Source organism: Plecotus auritus (genome assembly GCF_963455305.1).
Source record: "Plecotus auritus genome assembly, chromosome: 12".
Taxonomy (NCBI): Eukaryota; Metazoa; Chordata; class Mammalia; order Chiroptera; family Vespertilionidae; genus Plecotus; species Plecotus auritus.
The window spans coordinates 15700562-15721867 of NC_137778.1; the positions used below are offsets into that span (position 1 = coordinate 15700562).

Here is a 21306-nt window from a genome sequence, read left to right on the forward strand (position 1 = left end):
GAGATGGGCTATTTTAAAATGCACCCCCCCATGTTAGCAAGTCGCTAGCCAGCAACCTAGCATATATGTGGGCCCGGTTCCTCATCCTCTGCTCCCCGTCACCCTTCTCTGATATATGTTAGATCAGCTCTATTGCTAATGGAACCCAACTTCCCAACATGTCTCTTTGGAATGAAACTAAACTTGTAGAAGCCCAACTCTTCATCAAGGCTTGTTGAGCATTTTGTTATGACTTTCCCCCTCTGTCTTGAAAACACGTTATTTATAAAACCTTGGTTCCAGAAGAAGGCAAAACAAAGAAGTGGTGATGGCAGGTGTCAGGGGTAAGAAATCAGTCACTCCTCTTAGAGTGGGTGATTAATCAGTAACTGTTGACCTGCTCTTAGTGGAGAACACAGACTGGGCTGCCATCACATGGCTTATAACGACCTCCCCATGTGACATTCCTTGTGGATTGGAGAAGATAAGAGAACAGAGGAGTTTCCAACATGTGTTCTGACAGAAAGGCTGGGAATGTGTAAAATTCCCTTGTGGAATAAGTTCCCTTGTAGGAAAATCTTTCAGTCTCCTGTTCTTCTCAATGATCTCCTAATGGGCAGATCTAACGACCTTTTCTAATTTTTCATTTTCCTTGACATCATCTCTAGCATTTGATATGCTTGACCATTCTCTTACACTAAGGATTTTCTTCATAATGATCCCTATCCTAATTATATATCAGGACCTTCAAATATCCTATCTCATTAGCCCGAAATGACTTGGAGTCGTGCCTCCCTTGTCACTCAGGTTCTGCCCTGGGGCCTCTGCTCTTCTTTATTTTTATTGATTTCAGAGAGGGAGAGAGAGATAGAAACATCAATGATGAGAGAATCATTGATTGGCTGCCTCCTGTATGCCCTCTACTGGGGATCAAGCCCGAAATCCCGGCATGTGGCCCTGATGGGAATCAAAAGGGACCTTTTAAGTCCGCAGGCCAACGCTCTATCCACCGAGCCAAACTGGCCAGGGCACCTCTGCTCTTCTTTAAAGAAGCCATATCTTCCCAGCCGCCTCCAAGGAAATGGCTTCCACATCTGTTACCTTTAGTCCTCACCCACGTTCCTTTCTCCAGCCCCACGTATACCACTGCCTGCTAGACATTTCCCCTGGATATTCTACCAACACCCCAAAACAACTGAAAGTGATTGCACTATATTTCTCTCATAAGTGGCCTCCCTGCTCCATTTCTATTAATTCTACCAGAACTCCAGTCTTTATACCTTAAATGCTTTCCCCTCCCCCATCTCTTCATAGCTCCTCAGTGACCCGTTCCATCGATTCCTGCTTTCTCCCTTCCTTTTGATTCCCATTTCTGTGATTCTAATTCAGGTCTTATCACCCAGTACCTCAGTTATTGCAATGTCATCTTAATTTATTTCTCTGCCACCTTCAGTCTTGAATATTTTGCCTGATAAATCTTCCTAAAATATTACTTCCTTCAAATAACACCCAGGATCCAAAACCTTCACTATCTCCCCCCTGGCTAATCCTGGCATTTAAGGCCTTCTGAAATCTGGCCCGAATCCACTCTTCCCAGACACATCCATCACTGCTGCGTGCAAACTGGTCTCTTCGGAACCTTTGAAACTGAAATTGTTTGACCCCATTTTGTTCCCTGTGCTGCTTTCTTTTTTAAATACTCTTCTCCTCCTCTGTCCAGTGTAAATCCTACCAAGCCTACAAACTCAGGTCAAGGTCAGCAGTTCAGGCTTCATGAAGAGTTCTTTAACTGTAACACATGCATCCATTCAGCAACCATTTATGGAGCACCTGCTCTATGCCAGCCCCTGTTCTAGGCACTAGGGGTGCAGAGGTAAATACCAGCCAAGGTCCCTGCTCTCCTGGAGCGTAAATAAATAATGAGTACTTTTAGAAGCAGTGAATGCTACTCCATCTCAGCAACTGTCTCCACAAATGAGACACAGAGTCTCAGAGAAATGAAGTGCCTTCTCGGAGATCATGTAGTTGGTGAACCACCATGGTCTGGATCGCAGGTCATGTCCTCTGGGTTCTTTCCATTACCTGCAATATTTCTTTTTTTCTTTGGTCAAACTCCTCAGGGTCGGGTCACAATTCTCTCAAACTCGTCCTAGCACTTAGCATGCTACCGGGCATGTTGCGGGTACTCAACGGCTACTTGTGGGAAGAAGGCATTAGGGAAAGCGGAAGGCAGGCCAGCCAGAAGGCAGCAGGGAGACGGGGTTTCCCTGTTAGGTCACAGACACATAGCATCAGTTTTCCTTATCTGAGCCCATGTATCTCATTAGCATCACATGCATTATCCAAATCACTCAGCCCAGCAGAGAGTCTAGGGGTTAATAAAGATGCTGTCAGGGAGTACTGGCTTTATTTTCCACTAAATTTCCCTTGCAAGGAGCAACTTCCATCATTTGGACTGTGAGTATGACCCAGGGGGTACTCAGTGTCCGGCCGGCTTCCTACGCCTGACGGTGACAAGTCAGAACAAGATACAGCTCAGCAGGACCGAGACTGGGAAGAGTCAAGACAATGTGTTTACAACAATCTGAAACAGACATTGGTCATACGATGGTTTCCTTTTACTTTCCCCTGTTTCGTCGTCTACTACTTTTGGGTAAGAAAAATAGAGAGGAGGTGAAGGGAGGGAGGAAAGGAGAATTTATTACCAGTTCCTATTTATAGAATCGCAAGGCCAAACTAAACTATCTTCAGGGAAAGGGGTATTTAAATTGCATTTGAAACAGGACTTGAAATATGCCCTTTTACCTAAATGGTTATTCTTGTTCCTTCCCACCAACGTTTAATGGCTCCCATATTAATGATTATGGTTTAACTAACAAAACCTGTAGTGAGGAATGGCACCCCCATCTCTGATCTCCCTTTAAATTATTTTCCATGTAGCATACATCCTATAGCATGGCATAAAGCTCTATTGAATAGCTCATTTGAGCAGAGAATACTTTGGAAAGAATATTAGTAAACTCTTTCAATGGAGTCAAAACACCAAAATGGAAAATTCAAGTTTTGAAGAGAGCCATTAAGTGTGATTAAACCTTTAAAAAGGAGAGAACAACGCCTGCAGAACTCTATTTAGCCATTTCATATCTTTAATTGTCCAAAGATTTACTTTAAAAGCACAGACATGAAAGGATGCCGAATGTTACGGTAGTTAGAGGGGGAGAGTGAAGATAAGGCCTGTTCACCAGCAAATGGAGCTGAGCCCAGAAGTAGAGACAACAAAAGCGCAGGGACCTGCTTCCTTCTACAATATATATAGAGAGAGGGGAATAAAAAGGCAGTGATTCTTGACTTAGCTTTGAGGAGCACAATGGGCATGATTAGGGATCCAGAGTGGGAGCGCATTTAAGTAGCAGTGGCATCCACCAGTCAGCTGGTAATTAGAATGAGAACTGAGGGGGACGGAGCCGAGAAGCGAGAGATGGAGAAATGGGGGAGAGTCATTTGAAAGGTTTTTTTCAAAATTTAAGGAGATGAACATTCACTTTGGAAGCTAATATTATCATCTGCTTTCCTAACCTCAAACCTTGGAGGCTTTGATTCAGTAAAAATGGGATGAGACCCAAGAATTTGTGTTTTTAAAGAGCCTCCAAGGTAATGCTGTTGCTGTTGGTCCTTGGACCCATTTAGAGGATGTCTGGAGGAAGGGGGAAGAGCATGGGACAGAAATCTATAGAAACACTGAGAGAGAGGGAGAGAAAAGTGTTCCCAAATGGCAAGCATCCTACCTCCTTGTTCACTGTCAAACATGCGAGGCAATCCAGGGAAGGAAGTCAGCAGGGGAATTCGATCCAGGAGAGTATCAGCAAGATGGGGATTCCTTCTGGAAAACAGCAGGGTTGAAGGAAAGTTAAAAAAAAAAAAATCAGAAGGAAAAAAAAGAGGAATAAAAACAAAATAGCAGGCACTCAGGAAAGCAAAGTCCTGAGTTGAATATTCTTTAACTGCCCAGCAATAGAAGTCAACAAAGCAATGTGATAATATGCTTTGGTATATATTGACGACAGTACTTTACAAAATAGTCATGCCTTGTGATGAAATGTTGATAAATTAGGATAGACCAGTGGTCGGCAAACTGTGGCTTGCGAGCCACATGCGGCTTGTGAGCCGCGGTTTGCTGCTCTGTTGACTAATGAGTTTTCTGACCACTGACCTAGACTCTCGATTCCAATAATTACAGGCTGTTGTTGTTCCTTGTGATTAAGCCCCTATCCCAGGGTTCACGAGCCGCAGTTTGCCGACCACTGATAGACATATGTAAAATTGTGGACTATTATAGATTGTCAAGTGATTTGAGAGAGTGTAAAAAACCTGTGGTTTCCAGGCCTGCTCTATGGCCTTGAAGATGGATCTCAAGGTAAACCACCGAGAGAGAGAGAGAGAGCCTCCAATTGGGAGGGAGTCACCAAGCACTGCCCCTTGCCACAGCCAGAGCATCTCTGTTAGAGGTAGGATTCCATTTGAACAGGAAAGTACTGATTAAATGTGTTTAAAAATCCTGCTTCTGGCCATTTCCCCTCATTTTACAGAGGGGACCACTGAGGTCCTAAGAAGCAGTGTCTTGTCCAAAGTCACTCACCGTGCTTGTGGCAATTTGGATCTAAGCCTAGAGCTGCTGGATCCTAGTCCAGCGAGTACTCCTCCAGAGCACCTCACCAACCCCTTTAGACACTGGAACTTGTCAAGCAAGTGTGTTTTACAAGACTTTGCCACTGTGTGTGGAAAGAACATTTTAAGGGTCACGATTTAATCAGTGGCACATCTGAACGCATGTGATAATGAGTAAGGTCATCCCAGAGTGTTATTTTACATTCTTTTGAAGTAGAAGGGTTCAGTGAGGTGGAGAGGAATAAACAGGGCTCCTTGGTTCAGAAGGAAGTGGGAACACCTGTGGAGTACTTAAAATACTCGAAGCCTGTTACACACATCACAAACCTTAGACCTTCTCCTTCCCATAGCAGCCCGATGAAGCCAGCTAAATTACCCTCATTTAGCCATGGCCATGGCTGAGGCCCAGCAGGCTTCACTCAATTGCCAAATGGGGATGACAAGTCTGGGTGACTTCAGGGCCCCAAACATTTTGTACTTAATTACATTGTCCTCCGGACAATGGGATACTTTTGGTTCTTCATGCCATGCTTTTGTGTGGTACTGATTCTAATACACACACTACCATGGGGGATGGCTGTACATTAAGAAAGAGAGAGAGAAAAAAAGGAATTTTTCAATTAAAAAATGTCTAATTCAAACATTCAGGAAGATTCATGTAAGAGCTGCCATGGGCTATTCCAGCAATACTTGACTTCCAAGGAACTCTAAACAGGTCCTTTGGGGTCAGCACACCCCTACATAAAGTTCTTCCCTGGCTTCCAGCTTTCCTTCAGCTCATCCTTAGGGGAGTTGTTGGGGGGGCTCTGAGTGAAGACAGCAGGGGACATGCCCTGAGGGTAGAGCTTCAGACCACCTTTCCCTGCTCCCAGGCCATGGACTCTACACAACAGAGTCAGGGGCTTAGAAGGGGCAGCTGTGTTTGTGCCTCTACACCGCTCTTTTCTGTTATAAAGATGGTGCATAATTGAAAGTCTAAAAAATGGAGAAAATAATCCTTATGATCCTGACAACCTTACATATACCTGTTTTCATTATGGTGAATTCTATTCCCATTGTCTGTCTTCATAAAGAGAGACTTCATGTAGTTACAGTCCTTTTGGGCACATACTTTGCATCTCACCTCCCCCCCCGCCCGCCCCAACACACACACACACACAGACTTAACTCTACATCATAGATTTTATCCAGGAGGCGTGTGGTTACATCCTCGTTTCCTCCCCATGCTCCTCTCCCTTCCTTTCTTTTATTCACTCTCCCTGTTCTTTCTTTGTCACGTTGTCTCCCTTCCATGTTTTTCTCCCTTAATTGAATTGAAAGCTTGCCATAGGCTCCGGGAATGAAGACATGGCTGAGTTCTGACTGGGTCTCCTGTCATAAATCAGTCCCACACCAGATGTTTCCTAGGAGTAAAATGGGGTAGGTGAGAGGAAGGGGAGCCGTGGTCGTGACGATGGCTCAGAATCCTGGGCAAGGGTGATTGTGGGGGTGGAATAAGAAAGGAGCAGGCTGTGCATTCCATAGCGTCAGGAGGTGAAGTGTTTCCTTCCTCATCATCAATTGGAAATAATAACGATTATTATTATATTCCAAGCAAGGTCACCTGAGGAGGGTAAGGTGGCTTCTTGTATTGTTCTAAGTCCTGGCCATAGTTCAGTGGTGTTGTAATACAACCCTTGCAAAGATGGTTTCCTGTTAAGAAAATGTGTAGAATCACAATAACAGCAGTGGATACTCCCACAGCCCTTTCAATATACGAAGCATCATTTCAACCTACAAAAGCAAAGAAAACATTGTAGGCAGAATGGGTGGAAGCTGACATCTGACAATGAAGAGTTTAGCTGAAGTTCTCACCAGATGATTAATGTAACAAGTACTTTGCAAGGTGAAGCATTTTAAGAGGGGCCAAATGCACCGATTGAAAATCTAGGAAGAAGCCAAGGTATTACTGAAAGGGCAGCATGAACGAGGAGGCACATTCAAAAGATGGGAGGGAAGATACCTGGGGAAACATTAGTAGCTCCAAGGACTCTAATAAACGTTAAGTTGCAATTTATGGTATTTCTTTGTGGTTCAATTTCCTTGGCAATTATTATATCCGAGTGACACTTCAATTGAATCATCTGTTTCAATTACTATTAACAAATCAAAGTCCTTAAGTTCTAGGAAATTATGAAGGCAGCTTCAGGAGAGTCCTACCCCTGACACTCCAAGCATCGCATTGCTTATCTCCTTAGCACCCGGAGGCCCATCGCACAGCGGGGCCAGGAAGGAGCCCGCCTGCACAATAGTGTCCAACATTTTCAAAGCACTTCTGGTGGATTCCACCTTCTCTGCGCCGTGTTGTGCTAACCCCAGGTGACCGGCCGCCTTTCTTTGCACAGGACACAATGGCAAATAGAAACATTAACTCTCGCAATGTCGCAAGAATCCAACTGCATTATTCCTTGACCTCCGGAAAGATAATGTGTCATTTGCTGTATGGAAATAAAAGTTTTCAAAGCAGTTGGAAATATAATTGTGTTCGCTTCACTTGCTGAACCGCCTTTCTAAGGTTTATTTGTTTGGCCCTTTGGAGCGAGAGAATGGGAGACTTTCAGAGAGGTGACCACGGAGGTCTCCTTCCTTCTTTTCCCCCACGGTCCCCGCCGGAAGGAAGACGCAGTGTTTTCTGAGCTCCGGATCGTGGGTGGGGAGGAGCAGCTCCTGGATGACAAAGCCAGCCCGGGATGGAGGAGCAAGAAGGCCCTGTCTGGTGTCTGAACACCCCTGAGGCGGGGCTGGGGGCATCTTCCTGGTGGGTGGATATTTACTGGAAGTCAATAGCCCAGTGGGCTTTGCTTGGATGCTAATGAGGCCAAGGTTATACAAGTGCCAACTGGTTTCCTTCTGTTCCCTTTGCAGTAAACCGCCTCCTGTCAGCGGCCAGGCCTCTCACAATGCAGGAAAAGGGGTAATGAAACAGGCCGGAGGCTTCTCCCAGACAGATGGCTCCCCAGCTGTTTCTGCCCATGGGTAACTTTTGTTGCCACCACTCATCATCCCCTAGAAAAGACTGTGTCCTCCAAAGCCTTTCCCCTCCAACTCTCTGGAGAGACATCTCTTCATCCACGGGGCCTCCCTTCAGGACCGTTCTCGGGTAAATCATTTCTGATGTGCAAGACGTCTTGTATTGGTGCGGGAGCCATCTCAGTCACAGGTGAATGCAGAGAGGTTGACCCCAGCCTCCCGGTTCGTCTCACCTTGGAAGCCCTTGTAACACTATTCCCTCTCTTCAAGGCATCCGGGAGCCCCCAGCCTTGGGGTACCCAGCAGCTCTTTTCTCTCTGATCTGTGAGAAAATAGGCGTACCCAGCCTTGCCCTTGCCAACATGCAGGGCTGGTGTGGGAACCAAACGAGGAAATGTGGGGACAGCTTTGGGAAGTGTGAAGCACATGCTAGCAAGCATGATCGGTCACTTACTTCTCACTGACACCCTCCAAAGTCAAAGTGATGGCTGTCAGCCACTCTGGTCCCCGAGGCAAAGGCGCTCTTCTTTATTGACATTGCGTCCCAGTTACTCTCCTGGGCTGGACGTATTGGTCATTTGGGGCAGTAGCGATAGGAATGCCTTTGAATCCCTCCTGCTTTGTCCTTGGCACACTGTCCCTGTCGATCTCGCCCTCTTTCGAGCAGATGCTGCTTCCCAACTGTGTCAGTCAGGGTTCTCCGGAGAAGCAGAACCCAGAGGGATTATTTTAAGGAACTGTCTCACGCAATTATGGGCCTGGAGAGTCCAAAATCCCTGGGGCAGGCTGGGATGAGCAGAATTTCTCCTCTAGAAAAATCTCAGTTTTTGCTCTTAAAGCCTTCAACTGATTGGATGAGGCCCACCCACATTATTGAGGGTAATTGCCTTTAGTTAAATTTCCTTTAGTTAAAGTCAGCCGATTGCAGATGTTAACCACATTTTAAAAACTGCCTTCACAGCAACATTTATGTTGACATTTCATTAGATAAGTGGGTGCCATAGCTTAGCCAAGTTGTCACATAAAGCCAGCCATCACACCAACCTTCCACGGCTGACACCCTAGGCCAGTGGTCGGCAAACTCATTAGTCAACAGAGCCAAATATCAATAGTACAACGACTGAAATTTCTTTTGAGAGCCAAATTTTTTAAACTTAAACTTCTTCTAACGCCACTTCTTCACAATAGACTCGCCCAGGCCGCAGTATTTTGTGGAAGAGCCACACTCAAGGGGCCAAAGAACCGCATGTGGCTCGCGAGCCGCCGTTTGCCGACCACTGCCCTAGGCCCATTTTTTGGGTAAAGCTTTATGAGCAGCTGCTCATTCCACTGTCAGGAGGGAGGTGGCTTTCTCCCTTGCTTTGTATCTTCTTTGGTTCTCAAAACCCTCTCCCCACAGCTCACCAAGCTCTGTGGAGGTGACGTTGAGATCTCATCTCCTAGAAACAACTATGGTCCTTTCATCCAGCCATCAGAGTAAAAAACCATATTAATATTCCACAACCTTGGCTCTTTTCTGTTTAGAGAGAGGAGGACTGGGGGTTAGTGGGAAGCCAACTGCACCTCGTCAGGGAATTAAATTCTGACCCCAAATGCAACCTTTCATGCAGCCCCCAGTCCTCCTCAGTGCAGTCTGGGGACCGATTCAGCGTGGCTCCAGAATAAAAAGGAAAGGCTGATGTGATTCCCCCCTGCACAAGCCCTTCGGCTCAGCTCTTTCCAAAAGTGAGGCCGGGTACTGACTGCTGGGGAAAGGCCCAGAAGGAGCCCCCTGGGGCTCTGCCCTAAGAAATTCCATCCTAAGGGTAGAAAGCACAGGTGAACCAAGCGAGAAGTGCTAGGTAGACACTAAGGAGCCGTGAAAGCAAAGCATAAACAAAGCACTACCTCTTCCTAGGTAAGGGAGTCCTGATGAGCTCTAAAACTGCAGGCACCGAAGAAAAACAACTGGAACTAGTCCATGTGTGGGTCTTCGTGGTGTTACCTTCTTTTCTATGCTTTGTTTGGGAGAGGATTTACGTTAAGTTTGCATTTCCTCAGAGCACATTAATTGATGGCTAAAGAAGCCCGACCCAAAGTCACTGGAAAGCTGTGGGCAGTGGAGAGAGAAGTCGAACTGGACATGCATTCATTCCACAAATGCAGAGTGAACAAGGGCTGAGCCGGCGCGGTACTGGGAGGGGGAGGTGCCGGTGGCTGAGGCCCACTCTCAGTAAAGATGACGCACACAGAAGTACCTCTTATAAAACAAAGCAGGGCCAGGGATTGGAAGGCGGGGGGGAGGGGGGTGGGGAGCACTGTCTCTTAGGGTCGCTAGTGGCCTGTGTGAGGGGAGTCATCTAGGCAGAGACCTGAAAGAAGGAAGTGAGGAAGTTAGCCATGGGGCATGGGAGAGGATTCACAGTGGATCCTCTTTCCTGAAATGACGAGGGCGGGCCCTGATAAACAGTCCATCCTGTATAATCCGTGTGAAATGAAATACAGATGTACAGTATCTGTATTTGTATGTGTGCACACAATACAACCAGTTATAAGTATGAATGTAGATATTTACATAATTTACATAAATCTCTTTATATACATATTTATCACATATCTCTCTCAAGTAATATATGCCCAAATTTAACATGAGTTATCTCTGAGCAATTCGATTACAGGTGAATCTCATGGTTTAATTTTCTTCTCTGATCGTCTATACCTCCCACATTTTAGACAGCTAACCTGCTTTACATTTTCTGTCATGTATTAATTGCTCTCTTTAATCTCCCAAATGAAGTCATTGTCCACGGAGAACTGAGTGTTTTTACAATAAACTAATGTGAAATAATGGTGATAGCTATATCCGTGAGCAGTTGGTCTGTGCCGGGTAGTTTCAGGTGCTTTATGTACATTATCTTACTTAATCCTCACAACAGCATGGAGGCGGCTGCCATCATGGCTGCCTCTTCCTTCTCCAGCTGAGGAAGCTGAGGTGTGCAAGGGTACAGCTGCCCATGGCCACCCAGCTTGTGGGCGCTGGAGCCGGGGCTGCTCCCCGCAGTCTGAACCCATAGATAGTCCTGTCTGTAACACTGGGCCCCCGCTGCCTGCTTGGAAGCCCAAGGCAGCCTCTTCACTGTTATTGTTTCTCAGAGGTGGAAACTAGAAGATGTCATCAGTGAATTATCCAGAGAATTGCCTCAATAACATCTCTGTCTCTGCTATTGATAGAGCAAAAACCAAATGGAACCAGAATGAATGTATTTGATCAGCCCACCTCCCCGGTGGCTAGTTTATTCCAGAACAGGTGGAATGCAGATTTTCATACCAATTTTGACTACTTTGATGAATTGCAATAAATCAAATCGGAGCAAGGTCAGGTCTTGGGTAGGGGCGGACACAGCCTACACAGGCTTGGTCTGAAATGCACCTTTTTCCTTTCTGCTTCTCTTCACATCCTGCTTCTCCACCCCCAACCCACCCCCTGCCCCCCCGTGTGAATTTCCTTCAGAGGACACTGAAGATTGGATTCCATCAGAATGCCAGAGAAAGGTTTTGTTTCTTTTGAAATTATGTGGCTATGTGATTGGATTCTTTTTTCTTGGTTGCACTTTCCTTTGGCTGTTTGGGTGACAGGGAAACTCTAACTTCCTAATTGTCCATGAATGAAGGGGCACAAGACCCACGGGTGCTAGAGGCACCGAGTGAGGTGACAGCAGCCATTAGGGAGCTCCATGGAGCACGGCTCAGACCAAAGTGGACCGAAGGCGGGCCAGTCGTGAGCAGCCAGCAGTACCTGTGGTCCTTTTGCTGTGGTTTGATGTCTTCTGACCAAAGGGATCATTGTCAGTTTCAGTTTGTAGCATCTGAGATGCCCATAGTGAGAGCTTCCGTGTGGGGCTGCCCCACTCTTACTGCATGCACTTCAGCACCGTATAGAGGGTTCTGGAGACTCTGGGCACTTTCCCAGGCACTCCAATGTTTGGTTTGGATGCTTGCAGCAGTTAAGAGAGTGGTGATTTCTATTCTGTTCTTGATCCACCATTCCTTGGGCTCTCAGAAGCCTCACTCACAACATCTGAGCAGAAGTGTGGAAGAAAGAGAGTAGGGCTATGGCTCACTGCCGCTAAAAATCACAATAGATGTTCCCCATTACAGGAGCACTGTGGAGGGACAAGGAATTGTAATGAAAGGCCAGTGATGTGGTTAAATCAGACTTGCTTTACCCTGTGGCCCTGGCACAGTAACTGAGCAGCTGGAAGAAGACAACAGTCTTTGGATGGAAAGACCCAAAGGGCCCCTTAAATCTTTAGTACACTCAATGTGCAGATGACTCCTATCTCCGACCAGGTCTCCCTCACCCGCCTGCCTCGACCCAGTGCTCAGAGCGGACACCCCCAGTCAGGGTAAACGAAGTCACATGTCATATGACATTGGCTTCAGCTGGTCTGTGGATTTGTGGTATTTTTTCTTCTTTCTCTTTTAATGCCCTGTGACTTCACCTTTCCCAGAATAGAGACGTATCGCCTTTGCTGTCTGTTGTGGTTTAAAAGCTTGGTTAATGCTTGAAAATGAATTGCAACTTAAGATTCAAAGCTGAGTTGTCATCATGGCTAGGAAGCCAGAAGGAAGTCACCAAATCAGTGTGTATCTGCATGTAACCCAAGTCACCTTTCGGGCCATGAGAAGCGATCAGTTCAAGTTGATGACTTGGCCTAGAAAACTAGCAATTGCAGTCAAAAAGGTTAAACTAGTTGCCACATGGAGATGCCCAGGGAGGTTGAGTCTCTGATAAAACCAGCATGCTTTCTTTTTTTTTTCAAGGATAAAGACATTAGATCATCCTTATAGTAAAGAAGTGTTTTTGTTTACAGTAAGAAGAAAAAGGTTGAGGAAACTCTCCCTTCATCCTTGTTCAGTATAAATATGGGTATATGTCGATGGGAGTGTCAGGGCCATAAGGAATAAAGAACTTGATCTCTGACTCAGGTGTTTAGAGTTATATGGAAGACAAACATTCATATGTGAAATTACTAACTAAGCTTAATGAGCATTGCGAGGCAGAGGAGTGAAGAATTTTTCTGTTGGAAAGACAGAAAGTGGAGTCAAGCAAAGATAGTCTTTAGAGATGCATCTCTGGAACAGAGCAAAAGAAGATAGACAATTTCACCTCTCATGGAATTGCTTTAAGCTTGATCCCTACTAGGCATTGGGGTCCACAGACCACAGGTGAATGAGAGCATATTCAAATGCACTGGGGGGAGAAGCAGCAGCCAGTTGCCAAACTGTTCATCTAGTCCCAGGTCTACTGCTGTAACCATTAGATAGCAAAAGGATTGTCACACATCTAAGAACCTTCATATATGGAGTTCTGTGCAGATGCCTAGCATCATAACATTGGTGGAGACCCAGTCCTTGGTACAATCTGAGCCATATCTATTTGCAATACTGTACAAGCCAACTGTATTTGGGGAATTAGAACTCTATTATGGAGCCGAAATCTGGGCCCAGGAGATTCCTCTCTTCATAAATAGGCGAGTTTGAGTTTTTTAACCCTTCCCTTCCCCAGATTCCAACCAGCACCATGAAGGCTATTTCAGAAATCTTGAGTTGAAAAAGAAGAGGGCCACAATTGGAGCTTGAGGGTGGCATTGGGGGAGGGATGGTGTTCAAAGCAACAGGAATCTGGTAAAAGATGTAGAAGCTGGAGAAGGGAAAGGCAAGCCAGGAGAAAATCAATCTTGGAAACAAAGTTTGGAGAACAAGGTGAGAAGGCAGTGGTTAAGAGTCTACGTGGTACAGACAGGTGGAGACAAGATGATACATCATCATCAAGTGTGCCTGTGCCATAACACGGATGGCACCAGTGGCCTTTGCCAGAGCAGTTAAACAGATAAGACAGAAAGCAGATAGCTGTGGGTCAAGTGATGGCTGAGGAATGAGAAGAAGGGAAGTGTTAGTAGGCCATTATGTTCAAAGGCCTATAGAGAGAACCTGGTTGATATGCTCAGACAATGGAAATTCTAGGAATAAAGTAAGTCCAGCAATGTTCTAAGGCAATGGTTCTCAACCTTCCTAATGCCGCAACCCTTTAATACAGTTCCTCATGTTGTGGTGACCCCCAACCATAAAATTATTTTCGTTGCTACTTCATAACTGTAATTTTGCTACTGTTATGAATCGTAATGTAAATATCTGTGCTTTCCGATGGTCTTAGGCAACCCTGCTAGCAGTTCTCAACCTGTGGGTCGTGACATTAGAACCGCTGCTGTAGAGCCTAAGACCATCAGAAAACACAGATATTTACATTATGATTCATAACAGTAGCAAAATTACAGTTATGAAGTAGCAACGAAAATAATTTTATGGTTGGGGGTCACCACAACATGAGGAACTGTATTAAAGGATCGTGGCATTAGAAAGGTTAGAACCACTGGTCTAAGGGATGAGATCCAGAAGACAGGTGTAAGGCTCATCCTGGGATGAAAGGAGGAATCCTTTGAGACAGGGGAGGGAGGCACAGAAAAGCTTGTGGGGGTATAGGTAGGAATTTTAAGAAAACCATGTCAATTACCCTTACCCTTATTGTTTTATTGTGAAATTGAAAGTAATATGTAATATGCTAAGAAGAGGCATAAGACGCTAACTAAGGACATGTGATGGAATTGCTAATTGGTATTGAGGGGCAGCTGAGACTGGAGACCAAAAATCAGCAGTGGCACTCGTCAGCACATTTGATTTATTTCCTGTTATACTCACTAGCTTGGGTTCAAGAGTGAAAGAAGCAGATGGTTTGGTTAATTCTTAGTCAAGGTGTTAACAGGCAGATGCAGCCAAAGGACAATTTGGCAAAGTAATTGCAGATGGCATGGCGGTGGGCACAAATGAAGAGATGGTATCTCAGTGTGACAGACAGACTATTCATCGTTGAGAACTCAGAACTTTGGCTAAATGGAAAAATGAACCATTTTTGTGTTGCTGTGTTTCCATTTATCGTCTTGCTATATTTACACAGGTTAGGTCAGCTGCTGGAAAAAGCTCTATGGCTAGCCAAAATTTCAGAACCACCCCTTTTCCACGAGTGCCTGACCAGGGTACTTCCAGCTAAGCGGGGCATATCAGACAGGATGGGTGAAATTCTTGTTCATGAAAAATCCCCCGAGGTCAGGTGACCCTCTGGGGAGCCTGCCTTCACTCAGAGATGGAAGTTGCTTCCATCTTAGCTCTGTCATTTCAACACATGGCCTCTAAAGGGGCAGAAAGGATGAACGAGGCACACTGATTATTAATACTGCAAAGGAGAAGTGACATGACCTTTAGTTCACATTCCCGTGAGCTCAAAGTCATCCCAAGACCCCAATCCAACTGCAGAGAAAGCTGGGAAAGCAAGGAGAGCATGTGAACATTCAGGGAGCATCAATCACACTCTGAAACTGGATCAACGGCCCAAGACCTGCCTGAGTTTCTGGGAACTTGACTCTAGCGATGAGGAGGGAAGGGCTGGAAAGTGTAACGTCACTTGGGGATGACTGTCCACATGGCGCCAGAGCACACAGTTGAAAAGTCAACATATAAGCTAAACTGTAGTTCTATGATCGGGCATTGTGTAGGAAAACAAAGGCCAAGAGGAGGAGGAGGAGCGGGAGACAGAGGGAAAGAAGAAGAGAAGCAACAAGGTCATTTGATGAAACTTGAATGTTGGTGTAATCATTTCCCCCCTAAATTTGGCCCAACTGGAGTCTGCTCACGGGAAATAAAACATAAATGAAGGGAAGGACAGTGGGAACTTGCCTGAACTGCCAGCCACATGGAATTTGCAGGGAGAAATGTCGCAATCCCCTCTGAGCGTCCCCGGGTCTCCTCTGCCTTCCTCTCGTTCTTGCCCTAACTCCCCGTTTCAAAACCACTGGATATTTAGAAACTGTTTTCAAGACCAAGAGATGGGAACAGGCCTCTTCCACCACCGGCGCCGCTCTTGCGGGGAGCGTGCTATTTCTCTTTAATTTGCTCACTCAGTCCTGAATAACTTTTCAGAGGGCCCCAGACACCGCAGTGTGACAGCTTAACCAAGGCGCATCCCCTGCGATGGAATTGCTCTACAAGTAACCTTGCCAAAGGCCCTTTTCGATGCACAAAGCTGGCTCTATCTTTGTATATTGAGGGAGCTAAATCAATGTTAAACGCTTGGCTCTTTTCACAGGACAATGACCAGGACCTAAGCTGCGTCCTTCCTTTTTGATTGACACTTGAAACGCAGCGCGGGAATCAGCCAGAGGCGCTGCTACAAGCCGAACCCGCTGCTGGGATAACCACTGGTGACATCTGCAGAAAGGCCGACAAAAGGCAGTTGAAAGCTGTGTTTGTTGCCTTCCCCCCTCAGATCTCCTCGCTTTCATGGAGCTCCTTGCTTGCTTTAATATTATGATTCAGCACCTGGCTTTTTTGAACCTTGCTTTAAACTTCAAAAGGCGAGGTGGTATTAACAAACATGAAACGAAAAAGTGGCGGTAGTTTGATTTACTGTTGTCGTCTTATCAAGGGTTTTTTTGTCACCAGCTGCCACTTTCTGTCATCTTTGGAACCATTATCATTTCTCTAAAATCTAAAAGACTCCACTTAATAACAGCTTTGAATACAGGCAGGATCAGTAGCATACACAGTTCTGGGGATGACAGGACCATCAAATGCAAAGAAAGATGTTGCCAAAAGAAAAAAAAAAACCCACAAAAAAACAAAAACCGAAACCACACAAGTAATAGCCGTAGTACTTTCTAGTGACCTTGATTTCAGAATTAAACAAGTCCAAGTCCAATCCAGTGCCATTGTTACCTTGGAATGCATTGGAGAGTTTCCTTGAGAAGTTCCTGGTTGTGAGGGCTAGTGGGCAGTTAAAACCTCAGGCCACAACAAGGCTTCCTGAGTCCAGGTAGGCGGGGAAGCTCTGCTCTCATGAATAGGGTTGGAAGGTCCTCAGCCAGCACAGCTGCTCGGCCAATTAAGGGCTCATTTTCACCGACTTACGAATAATCTTGAGCAGCCACTTGATGCTGACAGAGATCAACCCTGCAAAGTCTCAAGAGGTCACTCCACGCTCTACTTTTTCCTAAGGCCTGGCCACTCTGAGCTTCCCAAGCTAACCCCTCCTGCTCCTCCCGAATCCCCGCCCAGTGTATAGGTTAAAGCTGGGTCCATCACTGTAAGAGTAAGCCTACCGATTAATTCTGCTGTCTGCTCGGGAGACATGCAATTGGCCAGAGCCACAAGGGACCTTAAGATCACCCAGCCTGGTGGTTTTGATTCTCTCCCGAAGACCTTTGTAAAAATATTCACGCCTCGCTCAGCTCCTTCCCACATCATATGAATCTAAAATGCCGAGGGTGGGCCACGGACACCTGTATTTTTAAAAGTTCTCTGGGTGATTTTGATTTCCAAAGAGGGTTGAGAATCAACCCTTACAGATGAAGCTTCTGAGAATCAGAGGAGTTAAGTCACTTGTCTAAGGTTGCACAGCAAGTATGTGGCAGACCCATGGAGGGTGATAACTGTATGGTGCTTTCAACAGGGAGGGGGCTGAGCAATGGCGTCCAAAGATGTAAGTCACAGTCATGCAAATTCTTCTTGTGGCCTTGCTTTCCTTCTCCCCATCTGTTCCCCATCCTAGGTCAGCACAACTCATCAACTTTCCACACAGATCCTTGATGGGCTTCCTCTCTCCTTCTTCCTCATCCCCTCAGGGCCTTGAGATAGTAAGCATGGAGGAAATACCTGCCAGTCCCGACACACTAGTGGAAGTAAAATACATGGAAAAGGTGAAGCTGTTCATTTAGATGTTATCAAGTACAAAACACTTCATTTGTGGTTTGATCTGATATGCCCCCTCCTTGAAAGCAGTCAAATATGTGTGACCATCTGTTTCTCTTTTATGATCTAGTAGCACAAACTTGCTATTTTATTATGTAGCTTTGTCAGGTGTGGCATCCACAATCCTACCTGTTATAGCTCTTTTTACAAAGGTCATTATGACAAATTAGCCATATGGACGAATACCAAGTAGCCTGTAGTTGCAATCCTGGATCCCGAGTGGTCTACTCACAGCCGAAGGGGATGCTCCTGGAAACCTCACAGATCTTCCAAATAGAAAGAGGGAGGGGGAAAGTCTGAAAATGAGGAAGAGCATCTTTGGAGCTGTTAGTGAGTTTGTTTCTGAAATATTGAGACTATGACAACTCTATCAAACAAGAAAATAAACCCAAACAAAATCATGAGATCTCTGGCCTCACAGAGCAGGACTTTTTTGATGGCAAATAGTCTTGTCTCCATGTCAACTCTAGCCAAGTATTAGCAGTAGCCTGAAAGGCTAGATCAAGAAAGACTCTGGGCTCAGTCATCAAGCTATCATGAATGATTAGCAAAGTCAGCCATGCATATGGGTACATATTATGTATGTCATTTCAAGACCTGATCGAATGGTTTAAACAAGTGTTGATAACGTTCTTCTTCAGATCATCCATGAGTTTATAACCTAGTTTTGTCACTCACTAGACATGAGATCTTGGACAAATTACTTAGTTTTCTTATCTGTAAAATGGGTATAATGCTTCATTCTGTGTTTTGAGATTTGAATGACACAATAAATGTAAAGCCATCAGCACACTGCATGCGATGTAGTAGGTGCTTAATTAAAACTGAAGCTCTTATTTATCATTATGGAGGGAACAAATCTACTAGCCTGAGATTGAGTCTCTATGGATAGGCAATGCAAAAAACTAGGGTCGTTCTCTAAGGAATGAGGCCAAAGAATTTTGAGCCAAAAATATATTTATACCTTTTACTAAACTATAGTCCAACAATTAAAAGAGGAAGAAAGATAGGAAGGAAGAGAAGAAAGAAGTAGGGTGGGAATGAGGCAGGAAGGAGAACAGGAGTGAGGGAGAAAGTGGGAGAAGAAAGATTCAACAGTGAAATAGAAGGTTTACAGAGATAGCATGGAGTTAAGTGAGGGAGACTAGGACTGAAAAAAAAAGTATCAGAAATTCTGAAGCATAGAAGGGTGTAAATATATATATATATATATATATATATATATACATATATATATATATATATATATATATATATATATATATATATATTTACACCCTTCTATGCATAGTGCCAGCATGCAAGTCTATAACAAAATTGTTCTATTTTGGATAAATAGATTATTCTTGCCTCCCCCTTCCTTCACCAATAAGCCATATTTCATATTTGTTCCCCCTTGTTAATATAGTTCCTTATCTCCATGCTTCGCACTGTTAAAGGGACAACACAGAGGTGGAATTCTGTTTACAATACAGTGAGTAAGACCTTATGACTCTGAAGATACAGACAACATCTCCTGCTCGACCATACTGGCCAGGTGTCCTTGGATAAAGTCACGTAACCATTCTGAGATTCCTTTTCTTCTTTTGTCAAGGGAATAAGGAATATCACATACTAACTTTAAAGCAGCAGTCACCAACCTTTCGGTCCACCAGTGGTCCGTGGACCACCAGTTGGTGACCACTGCTTTAAAGGGTTATTTTGAGAATGCAAGGAGATAATGTGCATGAAACACCTTAGTATATTTGATGTATGTGTGAAGGGATGATGATGTGTCCAATCTTTGCATAGATGGATCCACCTTCCTGATGTTATTTGATGGAAGCATATTCTCCATTGTCTCAATGTCCCCCTTCCCCACAACCTTCTAAAAATTTGTCCCAATTCCTCCTCTTTAGTGATTGGGATTCTAATTGAAATTAGAGATTCATTCTTTTGGATAACCAAATTACCATCCTTAGACATCCTTTTAAAGAAGTCTACAGTCCTAATTACTTATAGAAAATTAGGCTAGACATTGAGTTTCTAGAGAAACCAGAATGAAGAGGCCAGGATGCAGGGGTGATTTATTTGATGGGGAGGAAAAGAGAGTGACATTAAGTTTAGCACAGCAATTAGACAGACCAAGGCTTCAGCCCTGGCTCCACCACTTACTGTCCAGCTATGTAACCTTGGGCAAGTGGCTCGATCTCTGCTGTCTTGTGTTCCCTTGTCTATCATTAATAAGTATCATTGAGTGTTTATTCCATGTCAGTCCCTGTTCCAGGTAATAAGATAGTCATAGTCCTTGTCCTTATGAAGCTTATGCTTTACCAGGAATGATAGAATAAAAACAGAGAAACATAGTAGAATGAGCATTAGCAAAAAGCGTTGAAAACTACCATAAAAATAAGTAGGATAAAGAGATAGTGAGAAGGGGAAATAGGATAGGCAAGAAAATAGCTTTGAAGAGGTGACTTTTTTACCTAAATCTTAATGAAGAGATAGTGTGAGCCAGGGGAAAGTCTGAGAGAGGCATATTCGAGGGAAAAAAGATAGCAATGCATAGTCTTCCTTAAATGTAGGGAATAACAAAGGAGCGCATAAGAAATAGTCAAAAATGAGATAGATATTAAAAGTGGAGTTGGCAATAATTATTGGTGGATTAGATGTGGGGGAGAGGGAGGGAGAAGAGTCAAAACTGACTCGGTGGATTGGTTTGAGAACAAGGTAGGTGAGGAAAATGGGATTTAGTGAGGTGGCCCAAGAGTTCTGTTTTAGACATAATACACTGGTAAAATTTGTTAACATTTAGGTAATCTGACAAATGGAGATCCTAACAGGGCCTACTAGTTGGTGTTTGAGATAATCATGGACAGGGTCTAGCAGAGGATCTGATGTGGAGCAATGAACAGAAGTGCAAATTGAGCTGTGGATTGTCTCTGTACAGTCAAGAGATGAGACAAATGATGACAGAGAGGAGGCCAGAACACCAGTAGAAGGGAATCAGGTTTAGGAAGGAGACTGAACACATGGTTTAAATGCTTCACAGTTCTGCATTCAACCTACCCTAGGTGGCATAGAGAAAAATAGAGGACTGTTTTAGAAGGGGGTACCAGATCAAATGGTCCATTCTGTAAAAAGAATGTTCTTTCTTTTCTTCTTGAATTGAATGACTTAACACCACTTTAGGGATCATGAAAACATTGTCTTGACTCAGGGTACAGAAATAATGTGTCGTGGCCACCAAATTTATCCTGACCCAATGCTACAGATGCAGCCCAGGGACTGTGCTACTTATAATCAGGGACAACATTCTTCTCACCAAAAGAGAAATGGTTTCTGTGCTTGTAGGCTTGTAGGATGCAGTAAATCTATGCTCAAGATTTCATTTATCAACCAGCCATGCCAACTAACAATGTTATAAGCAATTGTTTATCATCTACTTAGACGAATGTCAAAGGCCACTGCTTTCGTCTCCTAGAAAGTTCTGTTAAAATCGACCTCTATTTCCTATTGTGCATTTCTTCTGCATTTGACAACAGCAGAGCACACCAAAACCAAAGCCACAGAAATGTCCATTCCTTTCCCTGACTCCCTTCCCACACCCCTGTGTACAACACACTTATCAGAGCCATGCAGCAGCTGTGATGGAAACGAGAACTACAGGAAACTTAGAATTAATCATGCCAAATGGTGACAAATACTCAGGAGAGGGTGATGCTGGTCACTCATGTGACACCACACAGATGGCCCAAGCTACAAACTCTCTCTTACATTCCTGGGTCTGGCCCCTGACTAATCTGCTAAAGAGCCTTCTGAGTTTGGGGATGT

At 44.6% G+C, this 21306-nt stretch overlaps 1 long non-coding RNA gene across 1 annotated transcript in view; it reads right to left on the reverse strand.

Moving 5' to 3' along the window:
- Positions 1 to 2084: 2084 nt before the first annotated feature.
- The window catches only part of LOC308236990, a 203042-nt gene continuing 183820 nt past the window's right edge, over positions 2085 to 21306 (reverse strand). Inside the window, exon 5 of the long non-coding RNA XR_013959395.1 lies at positions 2085 to 3859. This is a non-coding gene — a long non-coding RNA (uncharacterized lncRNA). The remainder of the gene's footprint in view (positions 3860 to 21306) is intronic.